This window comes from Myotis yumanensis, unplaced genomic scaffold, assembly GCF_028538775.1.
Source record: "Myotis yumanensis isolate MYYU_CA2020_CCGP unplaced genomic scaffold, mMyoYum1.0.hap1 SCAF_13, whole genome shotgun sequence".
Taxonomy (NCBI): domain Eukaryota; kingdom Metazoa; phylum Chordata; class Mammalia; order Chiroptera; family Vespertilionidae; genus Myotis; species Myotis yumanensis.
The window spans coordinates 7,218,802-7,232,907 of NW_027223764.1; the positions used below are offsets into that span (position 1 = coordinate 7,218,802).

Below are 14,106 nucleotides of genomic sequence, written 5' to 3' on the forward strand. Positions count from 1 at the left end.
GAGAGAGAAACATCAAAGATGAGAGAGAATCATTGATCAGTTGCCTCCTGCATGTCCCCTACTGGGGATTGAGCCCTCAACCTGGGCATGTGCCCTTGACCAAAATCGAACCCAGGACCCTTCAGGGCACAGGACAACACTCTATCCACTGAGCCAAACCAGCGAGGGCCCAACCCCCTGTTATTGATCCCTAAATGATCAACTACCACTTATGAATCGCCTGAGGAGGTCACTTTTGTTTCCAGGTTTACTGTTGGTCCCCACAGTCAGCACCTCAGCGCCCTCGTGTAGCACTGCTCCCCCCGCCCCCATATCCCCGCACAAGGTGTGGCACCGAGGTGCTGTTCGAATGCATTTATTCACTGAAATAAGGGCTTTCCTCCCTCTGAGGACACTTCCAATCGATTTGCTCTTCCCGGCGGGTGGACATTGCGGAGTCATCTTTCTACAAGCAAGTGCGCTGACTCTGCACTAGTTTGCCTTCCTGTTTTTAAAAAAGCCAGTTCTAGCTGCAGGCCTGCCATTCGGGCAGCTCTGGCCATGAGAGAATCGGTGCCACCACATCCCACTGGTGTGACTCCAGATCTCCGCAAGGAACGCGAAGTGTCGGGCAGCCCAGGAGACCTGGTTGGGAGCCACTGCGCCATCCATGAGACTCTCGGTGATGCAAAGATGCTCAGGAACCCACAGGACAATCTCGGCCAACCCTGGAGCCCTGGGGCCCCCGGACTCTACCTCCTCACTCTTGCCAGGGGTGCTGGTGCCGGAGGGCCTGCCACGCCCTCTCGCCACTGAGGCCACGGCAGAAACCCACAGATCGGGCCCAACACGGAGGCCACGGCGGGAGGCGGAGGAGGACAACTTCCAGGCGTCCGCTGGGTGCCTGGCGTACAGACTTGGTTGGGCACAGTAGCCTCCCTGAGACTGTGCGGAGCAAGTTCAGATGGCATGAGACGCACCACCACAGATGCCAAGAAATCCTGGGTGTCCCCTCAGGGCGCCACCTCCCAGGGCAGCCACAGCCGGGCCTGGGCTCTCCTGGTGGCGTGCGGGAGGCGCACAGGACCACCCGCCTGTAAAGGAAATGTCACGGGTGCCATTGGACCATTCAGCTGCACTCTGGTTCCATAGACGGATGACACCCCTGGAGACACCGTCTCCTCCTCAGGGGTTCCCACTGGCAATGTCTCCTTTAAGCCCGATTTAGGGGGAGGACAGAGCAGTTATGATGACAAGTCCAAGGTCACGCAGCAAGATGCGGGTGGAGAGGCCGGGACTGGAGCCTCGTTACCCATCCCAGGCTTCAGCCAGAGGGCACAGACGGGGCTGCGCACGCAATGAGGCTGCCCAAGAGTGAGGAACAAGGTCTCCCCATCCAGTTGGCCAGGCTGTGCCCCGCGTTAGGGCGCCCCCACCAGAGAAGTGCCAATCACATCTTGGACATCATAGACTTATATACTTATTCCATTTCTCTGGATTGCAATAAAGTGTCTATTCTAATAAAAATCAGTGCATTGGAACACTTTTCCAACAGAGAGAAGTAATGTTTCTTGGCAAAGAGGCCCCTTATTTTACGCTGCACAGACGTACTGTGTGGCTGGCAGCGACCCCGATGGAAGCCACTCCTACTTGGGAAGCCTGGACTTGTTTGGGCAGAAGCAGAAGGGAAGAGTGGTCTTGCTACACCCCCTCAAACTGGGCCGCCCTCATGGCAGAAGGGCCTGGGGAAGCCAGCGAGCAGGGTACAGACACCTACAAGACAATAGGACAAAGGACAACCTACGGGGAAATGGGCAAAGGGTAGGACTTGTGATCACAGAGGAAGGCGAGGCGGTGGACGTATGGAGGCTGGCTGTGGACATTTGTCACTGTTCCTCCTGCCCAGCGTCCCACCCCCGCTGCCTCCTCAGGGCCCGGGATGCCAGGCTCTGGGCTGAGAGCTGTGCTTGAAAGGTCTCCTCTTTCTTCTTACAGCGCTTGAGGGAGGAGCTTCTATCTCCTCTCGCAGGTGGGCAGACAGGTGAGTCAGTCACGTGTTGTTGTTGTTTTTTTCATTTGAAGTTTTCTCGGTGAGACAAGGACTCTCCGGTTGTCACAGGTTCTGCCATCCTGTTATCACCACGCTCACTTCAAGACGTGGGGTATTTTCTCCTGTGAGCAGCATTACTGAGGTGGAACTCACACACCGTGCAATTCATCCAGGTAGGGCCCGCAGCTGACTCGGTGGTCTCCAGTACTCCACAGTCTTCGCTACGTCCATTTCAGTCCGTTTTCATCGCCTCATCAGGAACGCCTGTACCCCTTTAACTCTCACCTCCCTTCCCCTCTCTCCCGCCACCAGCCCTAAGCAAGTATTAATCTACTTTCTATTTCTATGGACTATGCTTGTTTTAGACGTTTCCTATAAACGGAACAAGCCAATATGTGGCCGTCGTGTCTGGCTCCTTGCTCTTAGCGCAATGTTTCCCAGCTTCATCCACATGGTAGCTTGTACCAGTACTGCATTCCTTTGTAGGGATGAATGATAGTCCCTGTGTGGACATATCATATTTACTACATTTTGTTTATCCATGAATCTGTTTGGGAGACAATGTTTTCTCTTTTGTTAAACTCCTCACCCAAGGATATGCTTAGAGAGAGGAAAGGAGAGAGAGAGAAACATCAATGGTAAAAACATCCATCGGTTGCGTTCCTGCCCTCCTTATGTGCCCCAACCTGGGATCCAACCCGGAACCCACGTGTGTGTCCTGAGCGGGAATCGAACCGGCAACCTTTCAGTGCACAGGACGATGCTCCACCAAGTGAGCCGCCCCTGCCAGGCAGCGCCACTGTTTTCTTGAAAGCAGTCCCGGTTTTAAGTGCCTCCTCTCATTCAACCCTCACCACCTCATGAGGTGGGTGTTACGATGACCCCTATGTCACAGGGAAGGAAACGGAAGCCCAGAGAAAGGATCTATTGCCCAAAGCCACGCAGCGCCTGACTACCTGCCAGGCCCTGGGTTTGTCTGTAAGTCCCGGGGGCCCAGGACTCCCCCCTTCAGTTGTTAGGGTCTCCAGGGGCGCGTCCAGCACACCCAGCCGCTCCTTCACCCCCACGTGGAATCCAAAATGGCCCACCAGAGCCTCCTGCCTTCACTACCCCCCCGCCCCCGCCCAGCTGGGCTCCTTCTCCAGCCTCTGCAATCACCCCCTCAGTCAGGAACATTCCAGAAAACCACTTCTACCATAAAACACCTATTCAACAAATATGTTTGGTCGACAAACCCCTTCGAAGGGTGTCACATGGGCCTGAACACCCCTCATGATTTGGGACCTCACTAACGCAATATCTGTGCCTTTTCTGGAGGCTGTGCGGGGCTGCAGGGCGATTCAGTGAGCAAAGCCTTCTTCACCACAAATGTGTCACTCGGAGTGTAGACACGATTGTGCAAGGCATGTTTACACAGGGCTTCCGAGCCTCCTCAACAATCACAGAAACGCCCAGAAGCAACCCAACGGCCGAGAGGGGTCACCAGCCCTCAGCGCATCCTCGGGCGGTCCCCTGACCCCCCGCAGGCAGCCTTGCTGAGTGGGAGAGTGACAGCTGCTCAGGAGTCAAGATGCCGTGGCTGCCTTCCTCCCCGTCACGTGGCGTCTCAGACTCACTCCGAGTCTCCAAACCAGCCCTGTCCTCGGTTTAGCTTCTATGGCAAAGCTCGTGGCTGCCGATCAATCAGCAGAACCAGGGAGGGAGCCCCAGTGCCTCTGGGACTACAGCAGGCGGGGAAACATGTCAGATCAGGCCCTAGGAGGGACCCCAGCGAAGGGGCCTTGGAGGGGGGTCCTATGGAGACCCCCCTTCTTTCCACAAAACCCTGTTACTTGTCCCACAGAGAAATTCACCTCTGGACCGTCTGAAGACAAGTGACACCCGCAGCCACCGGGACAAGCACTCAATACCTCCAGCCTATCGAGTCCTGGTCACCTTCGCTCTAGTCCAGTGATGGCGAACCTTTTGAGCTCGGCGTGTCAGCATTTTGAAAAACACTAACTTAACTCTGGTGCCGTGTCACGTATAGAAATTTTTTGATATTTGCAACCATAGTAAAACAAAGACTTATATTTTTGATATTTATTTTATATATGTAAATGCCATTTAACAAAGAAAAATCAACCAAAAAAATGAGTTCACGTGTCACCTCTGACACGCATGTCATAGGTTCGCCATCACTGCTCTAGTCATTTCCTGTGATCGAGCGAGGGAGCTATGGAGGAACAGGCTGGGTGGGGAGCGCCTGCCCATCCCAGGACTTCCAAAGGGAAGCCTTCCGCTTCTTCTAGACTCGCAGGCCTCAATGTTGTGGGTTCGGGCTGCCCCATGCTGCCCCCGTTTAGGAGTGAATTATTTGAAAGTCACAAAGAGGTTGCAGGGGCCGCCTTTTATCCTGTCCACGGAGCAGAACCAGTGACATTCTGGGGGGTGGAGAGCAGAGTGAGAGCAGAGATGCAGCCAAACGCAGAGGTTTAGGACCCGCCCACCCCCAGCCCCCTGTTGTGGATACAAGGAAACCAGGGAGAGCCGGCTGGTGTTGCTCAGTGGTTGAGCGCCAACCTATGAACCAGGAGGTCGGGGCACAGGCCCGGGTTGTGGGCTCCATCCCCAGTGTGGGGCGTGCAGGAGGCAGCCAATGAATGATTCACTCTCATCATTGATGTTTCTCTCTCTCTCTCCCTCTCCCTTCCTCTTTGAAATCAATAAAAATATATTTTAAAAGGAAAGAAGGGAGGGAGGGAGGGAGGAAGGAACCAGAGAGGAAGACAGAGAACGCCTGCTCTGAACTGGCTTCCTCCTGGCCCTGCAGCTGACATCTCGCTGGGCCTGCTTCTCCTGCCACAAAATGGAACCTCCGGCTGGAAGGGCCTGCCAACGCTTTCAGCTCCTGCCCTAACCCTCGGCTGCTGGTGGAGGCTGCCTGGAGAGCTGTGCTGGGAAGCGTAGGAGGGGGAGGGGGAGAGAGCGAGCTGGGACCACCAGCCCTGTCTGCTGTGAGCGTCACATTCCCCTGGCATACACTTGCCACCCCTGACACTGAGGCCCCGCGTCCTCTTGGGTTCACATCTCCTAGGCTTTCACAATTTCTTGACCACAGTAGTCTCTGCTTTCTCCAGGGACCTATGTCCAGGGCTCTTCCCACCCACCAGGAACTGACATCTGCTCGTAGGACTGAGCCATTCGCATGAGAGACACACACCGGAGGCCAGAGGAGGCCGGCTCTCCTTGCGACCAGACATGAGCCCAAAGAGAGCCTGTCTCTGTCCACACTGAACCCAAACCCTCAGGAAACGAGGCACAGCCCAGGCCAGGGCCCCTTCCAAGGTCACCCACTCTGAGCCGGTCGCAAGATGTGGCCACCGTCCGCTTGGTCTTGGCAGCGAGGCCCGAGAAAGCCAACCACCGTCCGGAAAAAAAGCGAAAAGAATTTTGAGCCGAGTTCTGCTGGGAACGGAGAGGCCTCCCTGTCTGCAAAGCGGAGCCCATCACTGTGCCTCCTCGGAGAGGGTCGCCATGCCGGTGCCATGGGGCGGCGCAGGCCAAGCACTCAGCACAGAGCCCGGCCCCAGCCCTCGCTGTCGAATGAAAGCAGCCCAGCGTCCACAGTGTGACTCTTTCGGGTCCCTCCTGGGTGACATCGGGCCCACGGATATGAAATCTATTCTGCAACCAGCCCTGCCACCAGCAGGCCGGGAGCCAGCTCTCTCTCCTCCAGGCCAGTTCCAATAACACGATTAGTCGTTTTTCATTCCTGAGCCGTCTCCCCGTGGGTGGGTGCCTGTGTGCATGTGCGAGTGCCTCTGTGCCTTTCCGAGCAGGGGAAAACCCATATTCTCTCTCTTCTGACCGAATTCATCAAATAAATCTTCTGTAAGGAGCTGCTAAATGACTCACAGGTGTCTCTGCCCGGTTACGGGTTGCAGAAAGCCCCCGTTACAGTCCTTTTAATTTATCAGAGGGAAAAAAGATGCCCTCGTGTGCCCCTTCCCGCTCGCAATCATAATCAGAACCAGTCTATTTTCCGAGGGTCCGAGACTCATTTTCCAAAAATGTGTATCTCAATAGATGGAACAGCGGGAAGATTATTTTGCCAAGTTCCAGCCTCCAGCGCAGCAAAGGTGCCCTGGCTGGGGAGAGCGTTTATAAAACCACATTTAATAAAAGAGTGTTATATTAAGTATGTTTGTGAGTGTATTTAAGCATATGGTTTCCATATCAGGCGTCAAGATGGCAAACACATGGCTTACCTTCTTTCTAACCTTTCGGGGAGACGTCCTTTCCAGGGGGTGGTGGGACTGGAGGATCCGGGGCGGATGCGGGAGGGTGTGTGTTGTTTTGTTTTGCTTCTGACAACTCCGGCTCCCAGGGAAGAGCACCGAGGTGGTTCCGAAAGCCCGTGAAGACTCGCTGCTCCTTCTATGTCTGGGATTAGCCCAGAAACTTGCTCGGCCTCCTCTCTTCCGCCATCCCAACAGCCTCCCAGCTCTCCCTCGCCTCCTCCAAGGCGCTGGGGGCCAGCGGACTTTAAAGGGTGAGCCCGTTTCAGCTGCACAGAACCTGAGCTCCTGGGTTTTAAAGGGGAACCCTTGGGGAAAGCGAGCGCTCTAAGGAAGCCGCCAGCTGGATGCCCATAAGCCCCTGTTTAGCGGCAAGCCATCCGGCCCCAGGATGCATCAGCCTGGAGACCCCACCCCGATTTTCCTTTAGGTCAGAGGCAGTGGACTGTGGCCCTGTGGGCCCAGGGTCCCCAGAAATGCAAGGAAAGGCCTCCACCACCCAGTGCCCTAAAACCATCTACAGTATCCCCCCGCCCCTCACATTCTGAGACAATCCCGGAAGCCAAAATGCCAAACTAGGAAGGGGACTGGGGGACAGGAGAGGGGGCTCTGCAGCGAGGCCGCCCGCCTACCCCCACCAGCCCAAACAGATTTGCCTGAGCGAGTTATAAATCTACCGGTACCATTTCTTTTTCGTCACTTGCCTAATCCCGTGCCCTTCGTTTCATGTGCTGTAATTATTAACATCTGCTTTCTGCGCCCGGCCCGCGCGGAGTTTGCAAAGGCCGTTTTCAGCGCGGAACAATGGTGACAGCTGTTTCATTTAGCCTAGGGCCAGCACTTCCTGTTCAGTCTACATCTGCCCTCCTGTGTCCAATTTCTGTTTCGGGGGTTTTGTGTTTTGTTTTCTGGGATTCCCCCTCCCCACCCCCCACTTCATCTGACCTTACTATATGTTTAAGAAGAATTCCTAACTTAGCACTGCAGCTAGGATTTCTCACACATATGCTTATTAGATTGGCAACAGCCAGAGAGAGGGGTGGGAGAAAGCCGAATTGTCTCCAGCAGCTACCACGGTGGAGGGTAGAGCCAGAGAGCAGGGCTGACCAGGGAACCAGGTGCCAAGGGAATCCCTGGGCCTGGAGGTTGGGGAATAGGCTGGCCTCCCTGGAACTCAGACACAGGACAAATGGGCTGAGCCGCTCTCTCCCTGGCTGGTGTCATCTCTGGGGCTTCTTTGGTCAGGGTCTCCCCACAGAGGGGCCCGTGTTTCTGGGTGGCCACCACCAGCAGGGGCCCTTCTTTGGGAACCAAGCAGGTGGGGTGCGATCCAGAGGCCCCAGACTCACTTTTTCCCATGTGTCTCCAGCCGAGCAATAAACTCCTTTCCAATTTGCACAGCGACGCCCGCGGCCTGGGGAATGGAAGCGCCGTGGACAGCGGAATAAACACAAGAGGAAGGAGCTGCGGGTGACCTGCCTGGGCCCCTGGAGCATATATAGCTGCCTGGGACCAAAGAGAAATGGGGATGATGCCCTGCGTGTGGGTTCCCCTCCACCCACCTGTCCCAGTCCCACCTGACCTGAGCCTGGGGCCCCAGCTCGGCTGGCACGCAGATGGGACATTATCCTCCGAGACGAGTGTCACCACAAGTGCTGGGTTAGGAGCCTGCAGGTTTGCAAAGGCTGCCTTCAGGCACTGCTGGATATTTATTGCCAACCGGGGTGAAGACTGGTCCCCACGTGGATACGAGCAGGCAGGGATGTGTGTGTCCTGGGGGCGCTCAGGGCAGAGCATGGGTGTCAGGGGACGGGTGTCAGTCCTCAAATCGGGACGCCTGGAGACTGTGCAGTGCCTGTCGCTGGCTCTCAGAGCGTCAGGATTGGCCGAGACCCTGGAGATCGACCGCCCACCACTCTGTTTGCACATCATCGAGAGAGCGTGCCTATTGGTCAAGCTTGAGGGTGTGGACAGAGGAGCAAATGAAGGTAAACCTACGTTGCTTCTAGAAACTTGAGGCACGTTGACCATTTCAACATGAAATGTCACTTTCCATCGCAGACCCTCTCGCCCTTCTAAGTGGCTCACGTGAAAATAACTCGGGACGCCGCGTGCACCTGAAACAGTGAGCAAGTCAGGGAGACACCAGCCGAGGACCTCAGTGCCTCGGGCCCACTCCAGGGCCGTCTCTCTGGCTGCCAGGGAGGCCTGAGAAAACGCGGAGGGCTGACCTGGCGCCTGTGGGTCCCGGGAGTTCCGGGCAGGTGGTCGCAGGCCCTACGTCCAACAGGAGTAAGAGCTCAGGTGTGAAAGATGCAGCTGAGAGGGCCCGTCCCCCCATCCCCCGCCAGGTGTCAGGTGTGCAGAGTCGGGAAGGCCCCAGAGCCCAGGAGACACACTGCTCCCCACCCTTCCGTTGAGTGGGGAGTGGCAGGAGGCCTGACCCAGACAGACATGGGAATTGCAAAGACTTTCCCTAAATTCTGGAATCCCAGGAGCAGTGACCACAGTGCCAGCAGTGTCGGAAGTCCCTTTGCCCTGCACACACCCAGCCCTCCTGGCTGCCAGCCCCAGCCCCTTTCCCTGCCCCCACTCCCCATCTCCCTGCCCTGCCCCCTCTTCTCTTTCTCACTCCTTTTCTTCTTAAAGTTAATTGCAACTTTTTTTCTCCGCGCTCTGATCTGGATAAGCCACATCTCATTAGAAAAAGATTTAGCAGGAGCCAAAGCAGGCTGGAGAAGGAATCCCTAATCAACAGAGAAAAGATTTGGGTGTAATTGCTCTCTCCCGCCATTCCACCCCCCCCCCCCCCCCCGCATCTTTCTCTGCTCATTAATCTGTAAAGAAAGTCGCAGTCGAATGTATTGGTGTTCAAGTACCTGCTGCTGCGGCAAACTACCCAAAGTGCTTTGGGGTTTTTTTCTGTTGGTGGGGTCTGTGGGGGAGTGTAGGAAGCACCTTGGTTGGGGGAGGAAAGCTTTTTGGGGTGTATGTGCGTGAAGTGCTTCGGTTGTTGGGGATGTGTGAGTGGGTGTGTGAACTCTTTGGTTGGAATGTGTACGTGAAGTGCTTTGATGTGTGTGTGTGTGTGCGTGTGTGTGTGTGTGTGTGTGTGTGTGTAAAGCTCTTTGGTTGCTAGGGGGATGAAAATTCTTGCTGTGTGTGTCTATGTGTGTATGTGTGTACATGTTGTGTGTGAAGCACCCTAGTTGCTGGGTGCATGTGTGTAAAGAGCTTTGGTTCAGCCCAAGCGGTGTGGCTCAGTGGTTGAGCATCGACCTATGAACCAGGAGGTCACGGTTCGGTGAGAATAAAGGAGGGAGGAGTGTTACATTAAAAGTTACATTAGGGGGAAAAGGTTGCCCCTAACCTGACGCCCTCGAATGCCGAATTTGATCTAAGGCAAGTTCCCTGGCCTTGGGACGAAGGGTTTGGTACAGCTGCAACTCGATAGCCTGTGTGCATGGGTTCCGGAAGCACTGGAGCGGGGGTCTGGCAGGGCCCAGAGACCCGTGTTACAGAGCATCTTCTGGCGTGTTCAGAGGAAGACCGGAAATGCCCACCCCCAGGCGATGTGTTCGTCCTTAGTGTGGCTTCTTTCCTGGGTCATAGTGGTCCGATGTCGCTTCTCCATTCTTTGGAGGAGACCCACGGCCTTCTTCACCCCTTTTCCCACCGAGGGAAGACTCTGACCTTGGTTCTCCTTAGCAGCTGTTTTCATTTTTTTGCCCCTGAATTGTGGGTAAACAGCCTACTGCATTAGATAAAGGCTTTAGCAGCTCGGCAGCTCGCCTCCCACACACAAGCTCTTTCTCACGAACACACGAGGAAGTTGAACTTGATTTTGTCTCCTGGGTTATCTTAGAATTAATTGGGAGGAACCTTGAGTTCAAAGTATAGGCTCCCAGGTGTCTCTGGCGTTCATCGGCTGCCATCTGCTGGGTGGTCCTGGTATGGCATGGTCTCCTTGGCAGGCAGGCTATTTCACCAGGGGTGAAGAGGTTCCTCCATTCCATAAAAAAAATATTTATTGAGCAGAAACTGCGTGCCAGACATGGTTCTGGGCACTTGGGATTCATCGGCAAACAAAACAGACAAACATCTCTCTTCTTCTGGAGCTTACATTCTCGCAGGAGATAACAGGCAGTTGACAATAAACCTAATAAATAAAGAATACCGTATATTAGAGTGTTAAATTCATGGGGGAAAATTAAAAAGTAGAACTTGTAAGAGGAATGGAAAATCCTGGGGTGGGGGGAGTGAGTCCCCTTTTAAATAGTTTTCAGAGTCAGACTCACTGAGGAGACTTTTGAACAAAGGCTTGAAGGAAAGGAAGGACTCTGCCATGGAGGAGGACTATATCTGGCAGAATGGATGGAAGTGCAAAGGCCCTGGGGTGGGGATGTACTCTGTGCATTCAGGCAATACCATGGAGGCCAGGGGGCTGGAGAAAGCGAGCCAGGGAAGAGAAGCCAGAGAGGCGATCACACAGAGCGGGAGGGGCTGGACAGTGCAGGGCCTTGTGGACTATGTTTAAGGATCTGGGCTGCCTTGGTTGGCTTGGGCTGCCATAACAAAATATCATGGACCGGGTGGCTTATACAACAGACATTTATTTCTCATAGTTCTGGAGGCTGGGAAGTCCAAGATCAAGGTGCCAGCCTGTTCATTTTCAGGTGAAATAACTTCTAAAGAGTATTTTTGAGGTCTATTTCATTCATGAAACACAAATACTAATCCTAAATTATGTGGATTTTTTTTTCTATATTGCAGATCAGTACACTGAGGCTTAGGGAGTTATTTCGCCAAACGGGAAGCTGATAATTGGAACTAAGTATGCATCCCTAACTTTGAAGCCTTAGCTCATTAAATCATCCAGCGTCCTGAAGGTCTGTTAATACATAACTGATTCTCTTTGCTAATGTTTTATTGAGAATTTATGCATCTAAATTCGCGAGAGATACTGGACTGTAGTTTTATCTATTTATTATTAAACTCTATTTTTTTACAGCAGGTTGGAGTTCACAGTAAAATTCTGTAGAAAGTACAGAGAGTTCCCATATACCGGTATCCCTTGTCCCCAAAGCTCCCCCATCATCAGCAACCCCACCAGAGCAGTACATGTGTTACAATGAGGAGCCTTCATTGACACATGGCGATTGCCCAAAGTGCATTGTGCACATTAGAGCTCACTCATGGTGTTGTACATTCTAGGGATTTGAACAAATGTATAATGACATGTAGTCACCACTGTAATATCATACAAAATAGTTTTATTGCCCTAGAAGTCCTCCGTGCTCTGCCTAATTATCCGTCCCTCTCCCCAACCCCTGGCAACCACCGATCTTTTTACTCTTCATAGTTCTGCCTTTTCAAGAATGTCATAGAATTGGAATCACACACTGCGTAGCCTTTTTCAGGTTGGCTTCCTTCACTTACTGATATGCACTTAAGTTTCCTCCATGTCTTTTCATGGCTTGATAGCTCATTTCTTTTTCAGCGCTGAGTAATATTTCATTGTCAGCATGAACCACGGTTTATTTACTCATTCATTTACTGAAGGATATCTTGGTTGCTTCCAAGTTTGGGCAATTGTGAATAAAGCCGCTATAAATATCTGTGTGTACGTTTCTGTGTAGACGTAAGTTTTCAGTTCATTTGGGTAAATACCAAGAAATGCGATTTCTGGATCATATGGTCAGACTATATTTAGTTTCAGAAACTGCCAAATTGTCTTCCAAAGTGACTGTGGCACGTTGCATCCCCACCCGCAGATGAATCAGAGACTCTGTTGCTCCACAGCCTCGCCAGCATTTGGTGTTGTCAGTGTTTTGGATTTTGGCCATTCCAATAGGTGTGTCGTGGTATCTCATTGTTGTTTTAATTTGCATTTCTGTGAAGACATAGGCTGTGAGGCAGAGTTTCATAAGCTGTTTTGCCATCTGTATATCTTCCGTGGTGAATTCTGTCTAGATCTTTTGCCAATTTTTAAATCAGGTTATTGTTTTTTTTATTGTTGAGTGTTAAAAGTTCTGAGTCTATGTTGGACACCAGTCCTTTATCAAATGCATCTTTTGCAAATATGTTATCCGATTCTGTAGCTTGTCATTGTCTTTCACAGAGCAGAAGTTTCTTTCATTTTAATGATGTCTAATTAAGTCTATCAATTGCTTCTTCGACGGGCGGTGCTGTTGGTGTTGTAGCTAAAAGTCAGTGCCATGCCCGAGATTATCTAGCTTTTCTCCCATGTTAATTTTCTCTCATCTCTCTACTTTCCTACTGTGGAAGCTTGGATTACTGACTTTAGACATTTCTCCTTTTCTAATCTATGCATTCAATGCTATAGATTTCCCTCTAAGCACTGCTGTACTGGATCCCACCAATTTTGAAACATTGCAATTTCATTTACTTCAAAATATTTTTAAATTTCTCTTGAGATTTCTTACTTGACCCATGTGTTATTTACAAGTGTGTTGTTTAATCTCTCCCTGTTTGGGGATTTTCCCGCTGTCTGTCTGTTATTGATTTCTAGTTTCATTCCACTGTTGTCTGTAAACAGACATTGTATGATTTCTGTGTGTTTTTTATTTGTTAAAGTGTGTTTTGTGGCCCAAACTATGGTCTATCTTGGTGAGTGTTCCCTGTGAGCTTAAGAAGAATGTGTTGTTGGGTGAGCCCATCTATCAACGTCAGTTAGATCCAGTTGGTTGATGGTGACATCTTGTTCAACTCTGTTCTCACTGATTTTCTACCTGCTGGATCTTTCTGCTCATTCCTAATAGAGCGTGTTAAAGTCTCCAACTATAACATTGGGTTATTCCCTTTCTCCTTAAGGTCCTACCCTTTTTTGTCTCACGTGTATTGGCGCTCTGTTGTCAGGCAAATACACATTAAGAACTGTTATGCCTTCTTGGGGTGTCACCCCTCTTATGTAATGTCCCTCTTCACAACTGTCCTTGCTCTGGAGTCTGCTCTGTCTGAAGCTAGGATAGCTGCTCCTGCTTTCTTTGGATCAATGTTAGCAGGTACATCCCCTCTTCGGTTGTGATTGTGGCTACGTGCATCGAGACAAAGCCATGCTGGGTCCCGAAGCAACTGGCATGCAGAGCCCCCTTGTTAACCTGCAGTGGACAGGTAGGGTGAGCAGGAGAAATCATTTATTGTGTAAAGCTGCTTAGATCTGGTGGTTGTTACTGCATCAGAACCTAGTCTGGGGGGGGCGGCTAGAGGGGGGGCCCTGGCCTGGCGCACGCGTACACACACACACACACACACACACACACACAAACACACTGAGTACCTATGTGTGTGTGTGTGGGGGGGCGGGGGGGTGACACAGGTCCAAGGGGGAATGCAGTCTCTCCCTGAAGAGCTGACAATCTGGCTTGGCAGATAAGATATCCAGACGATGTATAATGATAACAGCATAAAAGAGGATAGATAATTTGAGAGCAAAATGACAAGACGCTTGTGTGCCGCGGCCTTAAGAAGGAATGGGCCAGGTGGGGTCCCGGACGCGTGTAAGGAGGGCTCGCGTGCCAGGTGTCTCCTCTGGGCCCCTCCAGGTTCACTCCTTAGTCTTCTCCTCCTTGCCCTCCGCCCCTGGGCTGACCTGTCTGTCCTACATGCACAGGCTCCTGGCCCTCTGGCTCCTGGTCCGGTTGGGTCAATGGGAGTGGGGGGAGGGCAACTGGCAGGAGATTGGAGGGAAGAAGGAGAGTGAAGCTAGAAGGTTTAATGGCTGGCTGGGTCCCATCTCACGGGGTCTCAGGCTGGCTGTACCCCTCAGCTGAAGGT

The 14,106-nt window shown here is 52.3% G+C and overlaps 1 long non-coding RNA gene across 1 annotated transcript in view; it reads right to left on the reverse strand.

Moving 5' to 3' along the window:
- Positions 1–9,701: 9,701 nt before the first annotated feature.
- LOC139021702 (uncharacterized) overlaps positions 9,702–14,106 on the reverse strand; it is a 74,304-nt gene continuing 69,899 nt past the window's right edge. Inside the window, exon 4 of the long non-coding RNA XR_011473537.1 lies at positions 9,702–10,468. This is a non-coding gene — a long non-coding RNA (uncharacterized lncRNA). The remainder of the gene's footprint in view (positions 10,469–14,106) is intronic.